Source organism: Sus scrofa, chromosome 5, assembly GCF_054392235.1.
Source record: "Sus scrofa isolate SSC_HxYL_T2T_F1_AM1 chromosome 5, Sscrofa_HxYL_maternal_Yorkshire_Landrace_v2.0, whole genome shotgun sequence".
Lineage (NCBI taxonomy): Eukaryota > Metazoa > Chordata > Mammalia > Artiodactyla > Suidae > Sus > Sus scrofa.
The window spans coordinates 96,627,910-96,647,701 of NC_139387.1; the positions used below are offsets into that span (position 1 = coordinate 96,627,910).

At 45.6% G+C, this 19,792-nt stretch overlaps 1 protein-coding gene and 1 long non-coding RNA gene across 21 annotated transcripts in view; one reads left to right on the plus strand and one right to left on the minus strand.

Moving 5' to 3' along the window:
* Positions 1-19,792, minus strand: part of CRADD (CARD and death domain containing adaptor protein) — a 182,025-nt gene that overhangs the window by 56,153 nt on the left and 106,080 nt on the right. The gene's annotated exons all lie outside the window — the stretch shown is intronic.
* Positions 8,458-12,737, plus strand: LOC146403566 (uncharacterized). Its single transcript, XR_014804401.1, has 2 exons — positions 8,458-10,688; positions 11,946-12,737. It is a non-coding gene; the product is annotated as an uncharacterized LOC146403566 (long non-coding RNA).

Here is a 19,792-nt window from a genome sequence, read left to right on the forward strand (position 1 = left end):
TGACCCAGTCATACATATACACACACATTCTCTTTCTCACATTCTCCTCCGTCCTGTTCCATCACAAATGACTAGAGTTCCCTGTGCTCTACAGCAGGATCTCATTGCTTATCCACTCCAAATGCAATAGTTTGCATCTACTAACCCCAAACTCCAGCCCATCCCACTCCTTCCCCCTCCCAAAAACCAGGTACAATTTAAGCCCCAGATGTTTGTTTTCTAATGCATAAAATTCAGCAACACTGTTTAAAGTGCAAACGACAGACGAAAAATTCTCCCTTCTGCCTCAAATGCCTTCCTCCAATCTTCAATCCAAAATCTGCTCCACTGCAGCCCTCTCATCTCAGCTGATGCAATCCTGTCTTCCAGTCACTCAGGCCAAAGCCTTGGATTCATCCTCGTCTCTTCTCCTCCTCCCTCGTCCCGTCCCAATCCGACAGGGGTCATGCTGCCTCTGTCTTCAAAATATATCCAGAGCCCAGTCACTTTTCACCACCTCCACTCCACTTGGCCAAACCACCTGCATCTCAGCCTGGATTCCTGGACCTACTAAGCGCTCTCCATTCTCCCTGACTCCCAGACCTCTGCTCCTCACACAGCAGCCAGGGCGGCTCTGCTGAAATCTAAGTTGGCTCGCAACCCTGCAGTCATTTCCCAGGTCACTCAGAGTCTTCTCTGAGCCGAAAAGACCTGGCCTCTCATGAAGTTTCGGGTGTCCTGTTCTCACACTAACCCCTAATTCACGCTGCAGGGGCCATACTCTTGCCGTTGCTCACACCAGCTCCCCCCTTTCCACGGTCCCTTACCCACGGCTAACTCCCGCACCTCATCCAGGTCTTCGCCCACCGGCCACCAGCTCAGGGATGCCACCCCACCCCTGGAGGTACATTTACATACTGATCCATTGCTACCCATTTTCCTGAGACTGCTCTACACCTTTTTCCTTTGTGTAGCCGTCTGACCTTGTGTAACCCTGCCGCCTTCTGAGGTACCCTAGACCTTACTTATAATACTTACTGTTTGTTATCTGGCCCCTCGCACCCAGTTAGAAGGTAAGATCCCCAGGCAAGGATCTCCGCCGCTTTTTCCAACGTAGAAAAAGTACCTCAACAGGGCCTGGAGCAATAAATATTTGCTGATTCTGGATCCACTCTGCTGATTTTTACATGGATGACTTTTATCTCAACTTAAACCCCATTTTCCCTGAGAAGCCACTTCTGACCAGCCAAGCAGAACAGCCACGCGAGTCCTATCACTCAGGTGACTCTCACCACAGCAACGTCTCTAGCTCATGATTTCACAGACTCGTGATGTCCCCTGTCTCTTCATCTCCCTGCTCCCCGACTTCATACATGCAGACCTTTGTCTTTTTATTATAGTTGATTTACTTCATTCTGTCAATTTCGGCTGTACAGCAAAGTGACCCGACCACACGTATATACATACTCTTTTTCTCATGTTATCTTTATCACGTTCTGTCACAAGTGATTGGATAGAGTTCCCTGGGCTGTGCAGAAGGACCACGGTGCCTATCTATTCTCCGTGTAAGAGTTTGCATCTATTAACCCCAAACGCCCAGTCCGTCCCTTTCACTCTCCCCCCACCTTGGCAACCCCCAGGTGTGTGAGTCTGTTTGGGTTGCAGAACTGTCTTCATTGCAGAAGATCGCCGGTGTGTAGGACGCTGCTTAGCACAAAGCGGAGACTCAGCAAAAGCCTCAGATCGGGACCCGGCGGGCTGGATGCCTGTCTCGTCATGTAGCCTAAAGGAAATGCGGGGCCAAGACCATGCGCAAGCTGAGCGTGCTGCTTCGGGGGAAAGTCCTCCCCTTCTTCCGTCACCTTCCACTGGAGGTCAAGGTCCACAGAACGAGCCCCCCCCCCCCCCCCCGTGCCCTCAGGTGGACCTGACCCCCAGCAGCCACACTGACCTATGCGGAGCGACCCCATTCTTCCCCTCCGTCGGTCTCGCCGCCCCTTCCTCGTGCCTCCTGCTCCAGGGTACTCAGCAGGTCCACCATCGACCCCAGGCGTCTTCAAGTGGACTGTCCATCCACTGTTATGTGAAATGAGTTCCTACAGCCTCAACTTCTGTATATACTGTTTTCTAAAGCTGCCTGAGAGATTTTTGACATTAGCAATATTCCTCCTCCCACTCTACAAAAAAAAAAAAAAAGCCATCCTGTTCACGTATCTTAAGTCTTCCTAGGGTGCACTGCCCTGCATGGCCACATATAAGTTTGGGGAAACCACAGGCTTTTCCGTCTCTCCCTGCCCTGTAAACTGTCTGTAAGAATGAGCTTGGCCACTGCTAGCAAGTTCTGAATTCAGAACAAAGTAACATTAGTGATGTGGATTATTTTTTAAAGTAACTGCAATGTTAAAAAAAAAAAACCTGGAACCACAAGATATTCCCAGATGTGCTGGATGAGATCTACACGGATGTTCTTTTTTTCACTGTTTTCTTTCAGATGTAATATGTCATTCAGCAAGATCATTAACATCTGTTTTATCAAATCATGAAATGAAATAATTATTCAACGTGGGATGGAGGTTCACCTTTTCTCGACTTATGAAATGTGTAGTTGTCTATCTCCTATTTTTATTTTTATTTATTTATGTATTTATTTATTGTCTTCTGTCCTTTCGGGGCCCCAGCCACAGAATATGGAGGTCCCCAGGCTAGGGGTTGAGTCAGAGCTGCAGCCGCCGGCCTTCACCACAGCCACACGGGATCCGAGCCGTGTCTGTGACATACACCCCAGCTCACGGCAACGCTGCATCCTTAAACCCACTGATCGAGGTCAAGGATCAAACCTGTTTCCTAATGGATGCTAGTTGGGCTTGTTAACTGCTGAGCCATGACAGGAACTCCTCATCTTCTGTTTTTAAAATGATGAAAAGATTTAGACGTCAAGTTAAAAATGTGAGAATGTACATTATTTTTAAAAATCCTTCTAGGGGATAATCTAGCAAAAAGTTTGAAAACCACTTTTTTCAAGGCATTGCTTCTGTTTTGTGACGTTGAGTTGAAAATGATTTCTCTGGAAGCAGCAAAAAAAATTCCCGGCCTCAGACACGTGGACGGCACCCTTCCCTGATGCCTGGCGCTTAAGCAACGTTTCTCACTTTCCATTTTATTTAGGATGGGAGAGAGTGTCAGATGACCATCTTCGGTCACGAACCACCATGTGAGAAACAATCTGGCCTCTCTGGTGCAGCTGCTGGCAATCTACACGTCTCACCCTGATCTCTCATAAACACGACATGTCACACACAAGGATAAAGCAACTGCGATGCTTTACAAGCAGGCGTTTCTCAGCAAGAACGGGACAGGGGTGGCAGGTAGGAGAGCAGAAGAGAAGCAGAAGCAGCTCATTCAGTGGGCAGAAGACATTTATTAGTCTTTACGCCACCAAAGGAAATGCATTATAGCTACACCAGGAAATCACTGCAGCTTTAAGAATATTTAGCACATAAAGATAGCTGGTACCCAACTCAGAAATGACTTAATGAACTCATCATAGTCCCTGAAACAAAAGTAACTTGAATGTATTCTGAGAAACCTTCAAAGGGTAGCTGTTATACTTGGCTTCATTATCATTCTTACCGACCATTCACCAGCTCTTATCACCTTTGTGTGGCAGGGAGTAATAAGCACCTTCCAGTGTTTGGGGAAGTTAAGCATCAGGAACGTCAGGGCAAGGTCAAACTTCAAGTCCACAGCTGAACGAAGATGCCATCTGAATCCACGAATCTTCCATTCAGCTTTTGGTCCTAGTTATGTGTTTATGCCTTGCCTCCTCCCACCCCCCTCCCCTCTGCCTGGCCATGAGGTTTTACTTGCCAAGTGTTGTGCTTGGTGTAAATTAGAAGGGTGACACCCGAACTGCGAGATGAAGCAGCTAGCCACATTTCAACAGTGGAGGGGGGGTGATTTAGAAGGAAACAAAATCTCCATTGTGTCCCTTGCCCAAGGGCCTGACCGCAGCATTCAGCAGCTCATCCTGATGAACGGCTGGGGACTCCAGCAGACAGCGAGGGCCCCACTTCATTGTTCTCTGGAGACTGGAGAACTTCCTTCATTCCAGCCAGATCTCACATGGTCTGGATATGTCAACGCTTGCTGGCATCTGGGTGAAAACTGACAAGGCCCCTCAGATGTCGCTGGTCTTTACCTGGCTGTACAATTTCAACATTCAGACATGTGGGGTCATACCTCCGACTGCCTGACTGTTTACATTTGTCCTTGAGTGTCTGGCACCATTTTAACCGTCTGGATGTATTTCAGGTACCAGGGAACAGCCTATCCTCACGACACCGAGATGTCAAAGGGCATTCGTCAAGCCCCCAAGTTTCCAGAGATCGATATGAGGCACTAGGGACCTTTAAATGTGCCTACTGTGCTGACAGAAATAGACAGACAGATAGCCAGCCAGACAGATAGATAGATAGACAGACAGACAGACAGACAGATAGGCAGGCAGGCAGGCAGACAGACAGACACACAGACAGAGTTAAAGTGTAAGTGCTTTTTGTGGGATTAGCCTTCTATTGCCACAGCAAATGACCGCAAACTTAGTGATTTAATCTTGCAGTTATGTAGGTCAGAAGTTGGACATGGATCTTGCTGGGCTAAAACCAAGGCCCCAGCAAGGCTGCATTCCTTTTTGGAAGCACTAGGAGGGCTTCTGTTCCCTTGCTTTCTCCAGCTTCTAGAGGCTGCCGGCATTCTTTGGCTCATGGCCCCTTCTTCCATCTTCAAAGGCTACAACCGTGGGTCAAATCTTCACCTCACATCTCTCTCACCCACTCTGCTGCCTCCCTTTTCTATTCTTTTTTTCCAGGAGATTAAAATGGTTCCATCTAGATAATCCAGGATAATCCCTTCATCTCAAAAGCAGTACCCTTGATCACATCCAAAGAGTCTCTCCTGCCACGTAAGGCAACACATTCCCAGGTCCTCGAGGTTAAGACGTGTACGGCTTTGGGGGTGGTAGCGTCATGACTCTGCCCACCACAGATGAGTTTCTATTTTGTTTTGTTTATTTTCCATTTCAGCTGGAAGCAATCTGAGACTTCTGCTTCTCAGAATGCCAGGAGAGACAGATCTCCTGAATTAAGACTTGCTAACAGCTTTCTGGCAAGGCAAGGCACCTACAGTTCTTTGGATGGTTTTAGATGCTTAATGCCAAAAGGTGGCTGTGTAATGGCTTTAGGAGAGAAAGAATGTTTGCGAAGGTAGGTGTCAGTACAGTAGGTATTTCTTCTCTTGCTCACAGACAGCACGGGGTGGGGTGAGAAGGCTGGAGAGGTGGGCCTCCTCCCTTGCTACAAATGCGACTGCCTAGCGTTAGGCACCCCCTGCCAGGATACACTTGAGGGTATAGAGCGCCAGCTATGAAGTATCCTTTCCTGAACTATTTCGCCTAAATTTCATCCAGCCTCTAGATCCAACTACTGGTCTATAGGAAATACAGGGATGACCACCATCCGAAGAATAAAACCACCACCCAAGTCCAGAACGGCCAAAACTGTAAAACATAAATGGTCCGCCCACATTCACAGCATATTCCAAAATGAATTACCTTCAAAAATTAAGTTGAATGAGAAAACAAGGCCTCGATCTACTTGCTACCATATTTCCTACCCATGAACTGGTGTATTCCCAAAGATGGGATCCATGCACGACATCCGCTCTCAAGATAAACAAACACAGCACAGGGTGCTGTGGCACAGATGGTTTACGGACCTCTGCTACAAAACTCTTGTTCCTACAGCAAAGAGATGCCGATGTAGCCCTTTCTCCGTGAGTACAGGTGACCCTTGAACAAGGTGGGGTTGAGGGCGCCAATTCCCCAGCAGTAACTGCACACGACTTCACATTCGGTCCTCTGCATCCCCATCCTTAGCGCTGCACCTGCAGATGCATCCAGCCATAGATCCCGCAGCAGTGCAGGACATACCTACTGAACAAAATATCTGCAACTAGGTGGGCTGTGCAGTTCAACCCCGTGTGGTTCAAGGATCAACTGCAATTCCAATTCACGGACATAAACAGATGAAACCGCCCATGTATCCTTCTCAGTAACCCAGAACAAAACAGTCATTATATCACACCTTAATTTTGTCCTCACAACCTCAAGTCAATGACTCGGTTTCTAAGTAACTGAAGAAACCGAAGATTTAGTCTATCAAATGGCTCCGTGGAAATTTTCCACAGTGAAAGAAAACAGCAGCCCGGACAGGCTCATTGCTAAATGCCATCGTCTTTCTAACAGAAGCGGGCGCAGGGTCGTGAGTAGCTGGGGGACGGAGGAGAGCAAGGGGAACTTCCATTGTGGAAAAGGTAAATAGTACATGGGAAGTGTTCTGGGGCATCTCTAGTCCCGTGGATGTGGCCGATGGGTTCAGACGTGAAACATCTTTCTCAAAGCCTGCGCGCGGCTGCGGCGGGCGGCGGGTCCTCACTCCCATCACAGTCACCACCACAAATGCAGCCTCAGAACAGAAACGGAAATCAGGAGGAATTCTTCCTTTAGAAGATGACTCCCAAATAATATTACAGCAATTTTTTAGTTAATGCTTAAATAAGAAATCTAGTTCTCATAGAACTTTTGGATCCTCTGGACACTTAGACTCGAAGCTGAGAAAGAATGAGACAGCTCAAGTTGTTCATTTTAAGTAAGGAAACCGAAACACAGAGATGGGCACACAGGCCCTTTCCCATCCCTGGCCCTGCCCCGCCCGCGCCCTCGGAGCGCTGCTCCCGGAGCCCCCTGCCCTTCCACAGGCTCCGCGGCTACACAGCCAGATTAGGAAGCCGTGGGTGGGCTGCTGGTGGGCATGCCAGGGCCACCGAGAGAAATTCCTTAGCGCTCCTCGGGCCACTCTGCTAGGACACACCTGTCCTCACTGTCTCAGAGTCAAGAGGGGAAGGACTCACAAAAGGAGTCAGCCACGGTTACGGCAGCTCCCAGCAGCCCCGCGCCGCAGTGTACCAGCTCTGGCGACAGCTCTGTGGGCGCAGTACCAGCTCTGGGGACAGCCCCATGGTCAGCTCTTTCACCGGCAAGACACCAAGCAGCCCTCGGAGAGTTGGAGAACCCGGGTTTCTTAGGCCGGCAGGCTCAGAGGAGACGGCTCTCGGGTGTCCGAGCCCCGCAGTAGGGACACCCAAGGCTTTTCTGGGCCAGCGCTTCCAGGTCCGTGCTTGGCTGGTCGGACCGGAGCGAGAACAGGCAAGGTAGCCGATGCGGGAGCAACTTCATAGAGGCGGATGTGTGGGGAGGGTGGTGGGGGCAGCGGGCTGGACTCCGCTGAGTCACCATGGCCTGGTGTCTCCCTTCTACCTTTCATGGGGACATGTGCTCCGACGATGAGATTCACCTGAGCTCTCCGGGAACATGACAGAGCAAAGGCGGTGGCCTGGCGGGTGGTACGTGTTTGGGATCTGAGCTCTCACAGTCTCTTCCAACCTCAGGAAAAAACAATAATGGATGGTTCAGAGTCCAGGCTGCGTAGCTGATGTCCCATCTGCCACTACTCGATGTGTGACTCTGAGCAGCTCCCTGAGCTCTGTGTCCGCTTCTTCCCCTGGGAGGCGGGGGTGGTCATGACGGCTGTGCCACAGGGTTGGTATAAGGAATGCATGAGTTAGCAGATACAAAATTCTTAGACCAGGGACTGCTCTTTTACCTCTTCGGGCTTTTTACTGTACTTATTTATTTTTTATTTTTGGCTGCATATGGAGCTCCCGGGTCAGGAATCAGATCTGAGCCATGGTCACAACCTAAGCTACGGCTGTGGCAACACCGGATCCTTCACCCACGGTGCCGGCTGGGGATCGAACCCCTGGTCCCAGCACTCGCAAGATGCTACCGGACCCCATCATGCCAGAGCAGGAGCTCCTGCTGCATCAGTCTTATCTCTCACTGTGCCTTGTCCCTTATCCTTCATTCCGGGGGGCGGGGAGATGATGACACCTCTCTGCGTCTAGCATATCTTTACTCAGCTTCCCCCAAGCAATCATCCAGCAACTATTTACAGGCAGTCGTGAAATACAGACAAGCTACAGATGTCTGGCCTTCAAGACAGGTATAATCCTGGGGAAACAAAGACAAATACGTGAAACCAATGACAAATAACGTGCCAAGTGTTGACACTGAGAAATGTACAAAGTGCTATCCCATCAGGGAAGAGAAAGCTACTGAGTCGACCAGGAAGTGTCTCCGGGAAGCTTAAGGAGAAGGGTGAGGGAGGTGATGCTTCCACTGCGGCTAATGTGATGTGGGAAAAGGCTCTTTCTGCCCTTGCACAAAACTTTACTGGTTCTCTTAATACAAAGTCTGAAAGATGCTACTAGAATAGAAAAACAAAACCAGCTGATTTGCAGGATCCTGGGGTTGCGGGACCAATCCTGAAAGCTGTGTAACGACGGGACCTGCCTCCCCTTCAGCTTTCTTTTTCTTTTTTTTTTTTTTTTTCCTCTCCTTACTGATTTTATTTTAATTTTTTTAAGCTTTATGGACGTAGAGTTGATTTACAAAGTTGTGATCAATTCTGCGGTACAACAAAGTGATTCGGTTTTACGTACATCCATTCGTTTCCAGGTTCCTCTCCCACTACAGATGACATAAAATAGCGGGTAGAGTTCCCTAGGCTATACAGCAGGTCCCCCCTGGCCAGTCACTCCATATAACTCAGGGCGCACAGGCCAATCCCAAACCTCGAGTCCACCCCTTAGGCTTTCTACTCACACAGCCCTGCGCTGATGATCTCATGCCAAACATTTGAGACATATTTAGCGGAATGTGTTCCTTTGTCTTTCGATTTTTTACTGTCGCTCTTGGGGCACAGTTACAAATTGTTATAATGTTCTGTGTGCGATAAAGCAATTTTTCATAGAATTACAGATATATAAACACACCAAGCACACATAAAATAATTAGCCGTTGAGCTACTTACTGCAGTGGTATTAAAATTCTTTGACCAAAATTACCCCAGGTACTACCTAGATGTAGCCCAGATGTTAGCCGGGGCTCTGACTGACCTTCAAGAAACTGGTTCAAGCCTTCATGCACCCTTCGGCCTCTGGGATCCCAAAGCCCTTCGGGACATTTGGTAAGATTATGTTCTCAGGGCCTCCTTTACTTTCTGAGCTCCTGACCGTATGGGTGCCATGTCCACACTGTCCTACATCGACTACGATGTGACTCTCTGCACCTCCAAGGTCACTCCTGAAATCCACTCCATGCAGGGGGGTGCAAGCAAAGAAGACGGCACAGAAAAGTGGGGGACCACAGGTGAGAGTGGCAGCATGGTCCTCCCCGCAATCTCCTGCAGCCGGCTGGTACCCCATCCCGCCTCCACCTTCCCCTTTTTCCTTCTTGCAGGAAATAAATGCCTCCCCTGGACTCTCACAGAGCAGCTCTGCCAGCACACAGGCCTTTGGGGCCTCATATTCCTCCTGAAACACTCATCGAGGTGCTTTCTGCAAGGTGACCTCCTTCATAAGGCAAATTCTGCTGCCAGATGTGCAGATAATAGCATTTCCATTTTCCCTCGCTTCCTCGCTTCCTGAGCCAACATTTATATTTGAGAGGAGGAGCTGATTCCTGTGGAAGCAGCAGCCATGCCAAGGGATGCTACAGCGGCCAGTGCGGGGAGCAGAGATGGGACCAGGACACGTCATCTACCCTCAGGGCGAAGCTCAAGAAAGGGAGAGAGAGACGCAAAGAGCTGAAGCTCTAAGAGAGCAGAGGGGGACATGAACCATCAAAATTGAAATTATTAATGTCAAAGAGACTCATTAACCCTAGGGCCTTAGGAAACAGGCGCTCCAAAAAAAAAAACTCTCAAGAAAAACTGTAACCTTCACAAGGAAAAGTCTATCTAGCCTCATAGAAATGTCTTCATTGCTCCAATAGTGACTACTTAACATTTATAAGGAATAAGTATTATTCAGATGCCGTTTATATGGTAATTCACAAAGAATGCTCTTGACAAAGGAACAGACTTCTACTTATATTATGCACAGAAAGTCAACGACAAACCTGTTAGCTGTGGCAGGAAAAAAATCCAGTAGCGTAGCTTTATATAAAGGATCTCCTTAACATACGATTCTTTGAAAAAGAGGCCAAAAGTACTCAGGAAAGAAGAGACGTGCCTTCGCAACTGCTCCATCAAGGAGACACAGACCATTAGATGAGGAGGTCCATAAACTGGGCTCACTCGAAACAGAAGATGCTTAAAGCACGGGTCTACTCTGGCACTTAGGAAAGGACTGACTTCACGTTGGTCAGGGATTCCGTATGCTCTCTTGAGAAAAGACCAGAATTTGCTCAAATCCCTGGCTCCGACTGGAGAGTCAAATTCATAACCCCGCCGTTGCTCTAGCTATTTTACCGAAGGTTGCTCAATTGTATTAAAATTAGGATATGAGCACAGTTTCTGGTTATGTAAACAAGCCCGGGAAAGGGTCTATCACTTCACCTCACTCAGCTGGAAATTTATGAGTTGTTTTCTACAGGAAAGGAAAACAGAGGGGGAGGGAGGGGGAGGAGCAAAGCGACAAGGAAAAACAGGCAAAGATAAGAAGAAACAAGTGTGTTTATTTTATTTATTTACTTATTTATTTATTTAATTCTGGGGCTGAACCTGCGGTATATGGAAGTTCCCAGGCTAGGGGTCGAAGCGGAGCTACAGCTGCCGGCCTACACCACAGCCACAGCAACGCGGGACCCAAGCTGCGTCCACGACCTATACCACATCTCATGGCAATGACGGATCCCTGACCCACGGAGCAAGGGCAGGGATCGAACCTGCATCCTCATGGATGCTAGTCGGAACTTCCACTGTGCCTTGACAGGACCTCTGCAAGTGTGTTCAAGATCAAAGAGGAAGTGGAGCTGGTGGGTCTCTGTTGCTCTTTGCTCAGAGGATGGAAAGGGCCTGGCTCTGCTGATGAATGGTGTGACGTTCAAACACTGCTGGAGAAGAGGCGATCCAAGGAAGCGCAAAATAGTATTTTTGAGAAACTGGGAAACAGGACAGGACCACTCCAGGTGGTGCCCCAGACAGATGACACAGATCCTAAAGAACCGTATTTCTTTAACCTGCTTGAGAATGTTGCACAAGGTTTACATGGTACCCAGCCCAGCATCCAAATGAGCGGGGGATGGAGGGTGGGGAAGAAGGATGCGCTGTGTAGGTCAGCTCTTGGGAGCCAAGTTCTTGCATCTGGAATCAGAAACTAAAGTGAGGAGTTCCGTTGTGGCTCAGTGGTTAACGAATCCGACTAGGAACCACGAGGTTGTGGGTTCCATCCCTGGCTTTGCTCAGTGGGTTAAGGATCCAGCATTGCCGTGAGCTGTGGTATGGGTCACGGACGCAGCTTGGGTCCCGAGTTGCTGTGGCTGTGGTGTAGGCTGGCAGCTACAGCTCTGTTTAGACCCCTAGCCTGGGATCCTCCATATGCCACGGGAGCGGCCCTAGGAAGGGCAAAAAGACCAAAAAAAAAAAAAAAAAGAAAGAAACTAAAGTGACTTGTTTTTCATTCATGCAATAGGTACCAATATCCATAAGTTCCAGATATTGTTCTAGGTACCTGGGATACAGCTCCGAACAAGACAAAACCTACTCTCTGGAGTTGGTTTTGTTTTCATGCATTAGCATAACTTATTTAGTAAGTTATTTAGGATTACTAAAATGAATACACTCCTAGAACTTGTGAATCCCTCTCATTCAAAATTATGCTAAGCAGTCTGGCTGCTATACAATGCCTGGCACTGCTGTAGAGCACATTTACAGATGGCGGGAATTTCTATAAATTGGAAGAAGGATGTCTAATCATCCATGCATGTCTTAAGTTACTTATGTTTGCAATTCTCCTTTTTTTTTTTTTTTTCTGGCCAAACCTGTGGCATGAAAACGTTCCACAGCCAGGGATTAAACCCACGACCAGAGCAGTGACCCAAGCCACAGGAGTGACAACTGATCCTTAACCCACTGAGCCACCAGGGAACTCCAATTCTCCTATTTTTGCCTTTTGACTACAAAGTACTTAGCTTCATTAGCAACAGCTTGGTATGTTATTTGGCTAAACTCTCAGGATGCCGTGATGCTTATTTGTGTCATTAACACTAATTTGCCACTTGTTCGTTCATCAGTTAACTGTGGTCCTGGGTACAAAGACTTGAAACAGAAAAACTTAAAACCTAGAGAATTCTATAAACCGTTAACTTTTTCTGTGGATTGAGGGGGACTTTATCATTTTATTCTAGCTGCGGAAAACCTCTATCCCACTGAGACAGTGTAACAGTCATAACCACCAACTGGAGCCAATGAGCCTAGGTTCAGGTCAAGGCTTTGATAACTACTTCTTAAGTTGTACTCTTGCACATCCGGCTGCCTTGAGGTGAAGATGTCTGTATCATCACGAACATCATCACAAGTACTTGATAATGCCTGGCATACAGCTGACCTCAAGATATTTCTGGAATAAATGAATGAGGTCAACAGGCCATACCAACGTTCAATACTTAGATAAGCAATTTATTTGTCAAAAATCATGGTATGGAGTTTCCATCATGGCTCGGGGGTTAACAAACCCGACTAGTACCCATGAAGATGCAGGTTTGATCCCTGGCCTTGCTCGGTGGGTTAAGGATCCAGCATTGCTGTGAGCTGTGGTGTAGGCTGGCGGCTACAGCTCCGATTAGACCCCTAGCCTGGGAACCTCCATATGCAGTAGATACGGCCCTAAAAAGAGAAAAGACACAAAAAAATAAGAAACATGGTAAAATAATCATTGTCAATTACGAGGCAATCCTTCCCAGTTCAGATGACCTTAGAGAACTTGGTCTAAACAGACACCTCTGTCCTTTAAAGCCTTCTTAGAATGGATCTCACTTGTTTCACTTTCTTAGAAGAAACACATCTCGGAGCTTGGTAGAAGTACAAGGAAAATATAAACAAACAACTGGGGTTACTGAGAGGCTCGGTAAGGCTCTTGAAGGGCACACATCATAACATATGGATAGATGAGCACTGCTCGTTTCAAAGCAACTCTGTTGGGAAGCTATAAATATATTCCAATGATACCGGTTTGGAGCAAAAAACTTATGGAACGGCGCTCTGGGAACTGCCTTCGTCTCTATAATCAGTTTACATGACAGACAAGGAAACCTGTCATATTACTTACAGTCCTGGCTTATTTTTAACCAAACACTGCTCGAGCCAGTTCGATCGCCCCCTATGTGGCAGACTTCGTGATGAACAGTTCTTGGCCAGTGCCCGAAATCAAATCCACCTTCTAAGAATAAGTGCCATCAGTGAAAATATCTTCAGCAAAATCTGCCAAGGGTTCCAACGGCAAACTCCAGAGAGAGATTTCAAAGGCATCTTGAGCAAGAGCAGCATCGTGGGCTCTCTCAGGCTCTCCAGGAGAACTTACACACAATTCTGCACAAACTGTAATCGAAAGCGCCGAGACAGTCTCGTACACAACAATTCCACTAAGTCTCAGTCATCTTTTTATCATCCCCCTGGCACAGTGCCCTGCACATAGCAGAGCATGCAGCAAATGCTTTGCAAAAAACACTTCCCTTGAGAACAATCACACTCTGGAATAACAGGGCCTTTATCCACCAGGCTTTTTCCTACGGAGGAAATGTGCTCTCAGTGTTTTCCTCATCATCAAGGGTGCTTTTCAAGAGTAACTGACACTCTATGTGATTTTACTGCTTCCCATGTCCAGTGGCAAATGGACAGCTTATCCCTCCAAGCGGTGTCTCTTAAAGATGAAAACTTTATTTTTACTTTTTTTTAATTTATTTTTTACTTTTTGGTCTTTTTTAGGGCCGCACTCGTGGCATATGGAAGTTCCCAGGCTCAGGGTTGAATTAGAGCTGTAGCTGCCAGCTTACACCACAGCCCAAAGCAACTCAGGATCCCAGCCACATCTGCAACCTGCACCACAGCTCATGGCAACACTGGATCCTTAACCCACTGAGTGAGGCCAGGGATTGAACCAGCATCCTCACAGATAGGAGGGTTGGGTTTGTTACCACTGACCCACGACAGGAACTCCTACTTTTATTTTTATTAAGTTATTTTTTGGCTGTACCCAGGGCATGCAGAAGTTCCCAGGCCAAGGATCAAACCCACACCACAGCAGTGACAACTCTGGACCCTTAATCTGCTGAATCACCAGGGAACTCCATGAAATCTTTATTTTTAAACAACTGAAATGTTAAAGAAATTTCAGACTCTATGAAAAAGCACTGGTGTCTCCAATTCTTTTCTAAATTTTGAGCATCTGGCCATCAAGATAAGATGAAAAAGATCTACCACCATAGCAAAGGTAGTATAATTAACATTTAGAATGCACCTACTGTGCATTAAGTACCATGCTACATGTTAGTTTTAGGAAATCCAACAAAAGACATACTACCATTCTTATTTCTACAGATTAAAAAAACGTGAACCTTTGAGAAGGTTAACACAGATATACAAGCTTACATATCTGTTAGAGGAAGAGCTAAGGTTCCAATTCAGGTTTGTCAGAATCCAAAGCCCTACCTCTCACCTCTAAAATGCGGACAGTACACCAGAGTGCAAAGCAGAAGGCCCCTTAGCCAGCCCTGTGTGGCCTCCGACAGTGACCTGACAAAAATGAAACGACTTGCCAACGGTTAAAAACACGGGGTTTTACTCTTATGCAAATTTGTCCTTCCCCTATACCAAACTCACTCCATTCAGTTGCCTACAGAAGCCAGGCAGATAATGCAGGTGAGCCTATGACCCCCACCCCTGCTCTTCCCTGCTGCCTCCCCAGTACTTCCTTGTAAAGCAACCAACACTAATGTTTCACCTGCCCTGTCTGACCTGGATATCCCACAGGAACTTAGAATCATGCCATTCTCATGAAGGAGAGCATAGCCATTGAGAACAAGCACAAACCCTCTGTACAGAATCTACAGCTAAAGAATTAAGTCCTACAGGACTCGACCTCAAATGTGCTTATTCTTGTCTGCTCTGCTGCCCAGAGAAGCTGCCTGGCTGGTAACCACACACATGTCTGAGGCAATGACCTGGGAAGTGGAGCATCTCTATTCTGCCAAAATTCCCTTTGAAATCACTATCAGGGGCTCACATTAGTGATAAACACTGCTAGAATTACCAAGACTTCAAATCTATTTTCTTGTATTCACCAAAGGTCTCCTACGTACTAATTACTCGGCCTTCCTTTCCTCTGCCCCAGGAGCTGCCAATAGCAGTGTGGTTGGATCCTGGAGGGTAAAAAGGCTATAAAGGATGCCTCCAAGAAGCATCCTTGACGCCTCGCCCACAGTTCAGGGATCAGAAAGATGAGGAAGGCGATCACAGCAGGTGACTCATAGGTCATGCATACCAGTGGCTGACTCAAGCCTACTACCCTCTGGAGAAGGCAAAAATTTTTATTTTTATTTCTGATGTCTGCCAGAGAAAATCACTTTGAGTCATTCTCAATTATTACATAAATACTAAAGCATATTCCACACATATGAGCTGGCAAAGTTTCTCCTCCTTACTCCCAAAGGTACCAAATTTATCAAATTTAAATTTTAAAATGTCCCCTCTAGGAGAAGATGCTAACGAAACAACCTGCCAACTGCAAAAATTTTAAGAGGTGTTTGGAGCATATGCATTATCAAATATGGTTATTTTTTTCAAAGCAAAATACCCTGTTGTATTCATTCCAATGTTTCCATATGTAACTGAAGCTAGAAATAACATTTGTGAAAATATTATTCTTTTGAGGAATACACACCACATTAATAATGAGTTGGACCTGAAGAGGTTTTTGGGATTTCAAAGCAAGCACGTTCCATGTTTTACCAGTAAATTCAAAAGGAATAAACACCCCCTTCATTAATCAGGACAGATTTTTAAATTTACACCAAAATGATATCTTTGCCACCTGTTTTCATTTCATTTCTGACCTAATTTCTGACAGTCTTGAATGAATATCCATTCTTACATCCTTTAATCATTCTGCAAGGTGGCCTGGCCAACTGGCTTTCCCATTAGACAGTAAATCACTCAGGGACTCTGTGTTCTATAATCAACTCCATGTATCTAATATCAAATGCCAAAGATGTGCCACGTGTACTTTTTTTCTCTTTCTTATTGTAGTTGATCTACGATGTTGTGTTCATTTCGGGTGTACAGAACAGTGGTTCAGATTTTATGCGTGTGTATTCAGATATACACACATACATTTCTTCTCAGATTCCTTTCTCTTACAGCTATTACGGAATATTGGGCACAGTTCCCTAGACTATGCAGTAGACCCTTGCTGGTCATCTATTTTACATGTGGCAGTGGGTATAGGTTAACCCCAACCTTCTAATTTATCCCTCTCCCACTCCCTTCCCCTTTGGTAACTCTAGTTTGTTTTCAATGTCTGTGGGTCTATTTCTATTTTGTAAACAAGTTCCTTTGTATCTTTTTTTTTTCAGTTCCACATAGAAGCGACATCAGATGATATCTGTCCTTCTCTGTGTGGCTTACTTCACTTACTACGATAATCACACACCATCGTCTTTATCCATTCATCTGGTGATGGACATTGACGTTGTTTCCATTTCTTGCCTATTGTAAACAGTGCTGCAATGAACACGGAGGTGCACACATCTTTTCAAATTATAGTTTTCTCCAGATACACGCCCAGGAATGGGATTGCAGCATCAAGGTAGCCTCATTTTTCGTGTTGTAAGGATCTTCCATACAGTTGTTCTCCACAGCGGCTGGACCACGCTGCATTCCCACCAACAGCATAGAAGGGCTCCTTCTTCTCCACACCCTCTCAAGCACTGACTGACTGTTTGTAGACGTCTCAAAAATGGACATTCTGACTGCTGGGAAGTGATACCGCATGATAACTTGGATTTGTATTTCTCTAATAATTAGCACTGTTGAGCATTTTTTCAAGGCCACGTGCACTTTTATTAATTTCTTCATCTTTTTCTGCTTGGTTCCAGACATCTGCAAAACCATAAAATGGAGCTCTTGCCCATAACAAAGGTTTTTAAGGTGCCCTGGAAATCCACCCAGAGCTAGGTCATGGCAGTGTGGATTACTGGATGTCCACATCTTTCTGCTGGCACTCTGAGACTGCCACTTACTAACTGTAAAACCTTGGGCAAGTCATTGAACCTCTCTGTGCCTCAAGTCACCTCAGCTATAAAATGAAATGGCTGAGAGGGTTCAATGCAATTAGATATTTAAAGGGCTTAGCAGAGCTCCTAGTATCCAGTAAGACTCAATAAAATATCAACAGTATTTATTATTCGTCTGTTTATGATGCCCTCACTGGCATGTCCTGAATTTTTTCATTCAGCTTGACTGTATCTAGTGCCTTGATTCTTGAAGGAAACAACAATGTCAGACCCATTTAGTATAATTTTCTAAGATTCTAGTTAGACATCTCTAGGCGAAGAATCTTTTTGTGGGACTAGCCCTGAAGTGCAGGTACACACTGCAGGTATTTTGGAAGTTACACTAAATCCTGTAATGCAGAGGGTACGATTCATGCACATCCAGGGGCAGGAATTCAGGGAAACGCTCGCTCTTGTTCCTGGACTGATGACTGCGTTTCTAACATCTAGAGCATCACGTGTGACAGATGGCAGTGGTATGGCTGCCCATGCCCACGAGCACACCCAGGTTTTACAAACGCCGAAACAACTTTGTAAGACAGTAAAGCCAACAGTGGCCCGGGGGAAGTTCAGGTTATTATTCATTTTTTGTTTTGTTGGCTAACTTGAGAGGATTTCTTTATTTCAATAGTCCTAAAAGAACCATACAAACACACAAGAAATGAAATCACCATTTCTTCTCTGGCCTCCATTTCTAGTAAAAAAAAAAAAAAAAAAAAAAAAAGTAGCAGGATATAAGATTAACATTCAGAAGTCAGTTGCATTTCTGTATACCAGCAATGAAATATTAGAAAAAGAATACAAAAATACAATACCTTTTAAAATTGCACCTCACAAAATCAAATACCTCAGAATACACCTGACCAAGGAGGTAAAGGACTTATATGCTGAGAACTATAGAACTATAATCAAAGAAATCAAAGGATATGTAAAGAAATGGAAAGATATTCCATGTTCCTGGATTGGAAAAATCAATATTGTAAAAAATGGCCATACTACCCAAAGCAATCTACAGATTCCATGCAATCCCTATCAAATTACCCATGACATTTTTCACAGAACTAGAACAAACAATCCAAACATTTATATGGAACAACAAAAGACCCAGAATCGCCAAAGCAATCCTGAGAAACAAAAACCAAGCAGGAGGCATAACTCTCCCAGACTTCAAGAAACACTACAAAGCCACAGTCATCAAAACAGTGTGGTACTGGTATCAAAACAGACAGACCAATGGAACAGAATAGAGAACCCGGAAATAAACACTGACACCTATGGTCAATTAATCTTTGACAAGGGAGGCAAGAACATAAAATGGGAAAAAGAAAGTCTATTCAGCAAGCATTGCTGGGAAACCTGGACAGCTGCATGCAAAGCAATGAAATTAGAACACACCCTCACACCATGCACAAAAATAAACTCCAAATGGCTGGAAGACTTAAATATACGACAGGACACCATCAAACTCCTAGAAGAAAACATAGGCAAAACACTCTCTGACATCAACATCATGAATATTTTCTCAGGGCAGTCTCCCAAAGCAATAGAAATTAGAGCAAAAATAAACCCATGGGACCTCATCGAACTGAAAAGCTTTTGCACAGCAAAGGAAACCCAAAAGAAAACAAAAAGACAACTTACAGAATGGGAGAAAATAGTTTCAAATGATGCAATGGACAAGGGCTTAATCTCTAGACTATACAAGCAACTTATACAACTCAACAGCAAAAAAGCCAATCAACCAATGGAAAAATGGGCAAAAGACCTGAATAGACTGTTCTCCAAGGAAGATATACAGATGGCCAGCAAACACATGAGAAAGTGCTCAACATCGCTGATTATAAGAGAAATGCAAATCAAAACTACCATGAGATACCACCAGTCAGAATGGCCATCATTAAGAAGTCCACAAATAACAAGTGCTGGAGGGGCTGTGGAGAAAAGGGAACCCTCCTGCACTGTCGGTGGGAATGTAAACTGGTACAGCCACTATGGGGAACAGTGTGGAGATACCTTAGAAATCTATACATAGAACTTCCATATGACCCCGCAATCCCAATCTTGGGCATATACCCAGACAAAACTCTGCTTAAAAGAGGCACATGCACCCACATGTTCATTGCAGCACTATTCACAATAGCCAGGACATGGAAACAACCCAAATGTCCATCGACAGATGATTGGATTCGGAAGATGTGGTATATATACACAATGGAATACTACTCAGCTATAAAAAAGAATGACATAATGCCATTTGCAGCAACATGGATGGAACTAGAGACTCTCATACTGAGTGAAATGAGCCAGAAAGACAAAGACAAATACCATGTGATATCACTTATAACTGGAATCTAATATACAGCACAAATGAACATCTCCACAGAAAAGAAAATCATGGACTTGGAAAATAGACTTGTGGTTGCCTGATGGGAGAGGGAGGGAGTGGGAGGGATCGGGAGCTTGGGCTTATCAGACACAACTTAGAATAGATTTACAAGGAGATCCTGCTGAACAGCATTGAGAACTATGTCTAGATACTCATGTTGCAACAGAACAAAGGGTGGGGGGAAAAATGTATACATGTAAGGA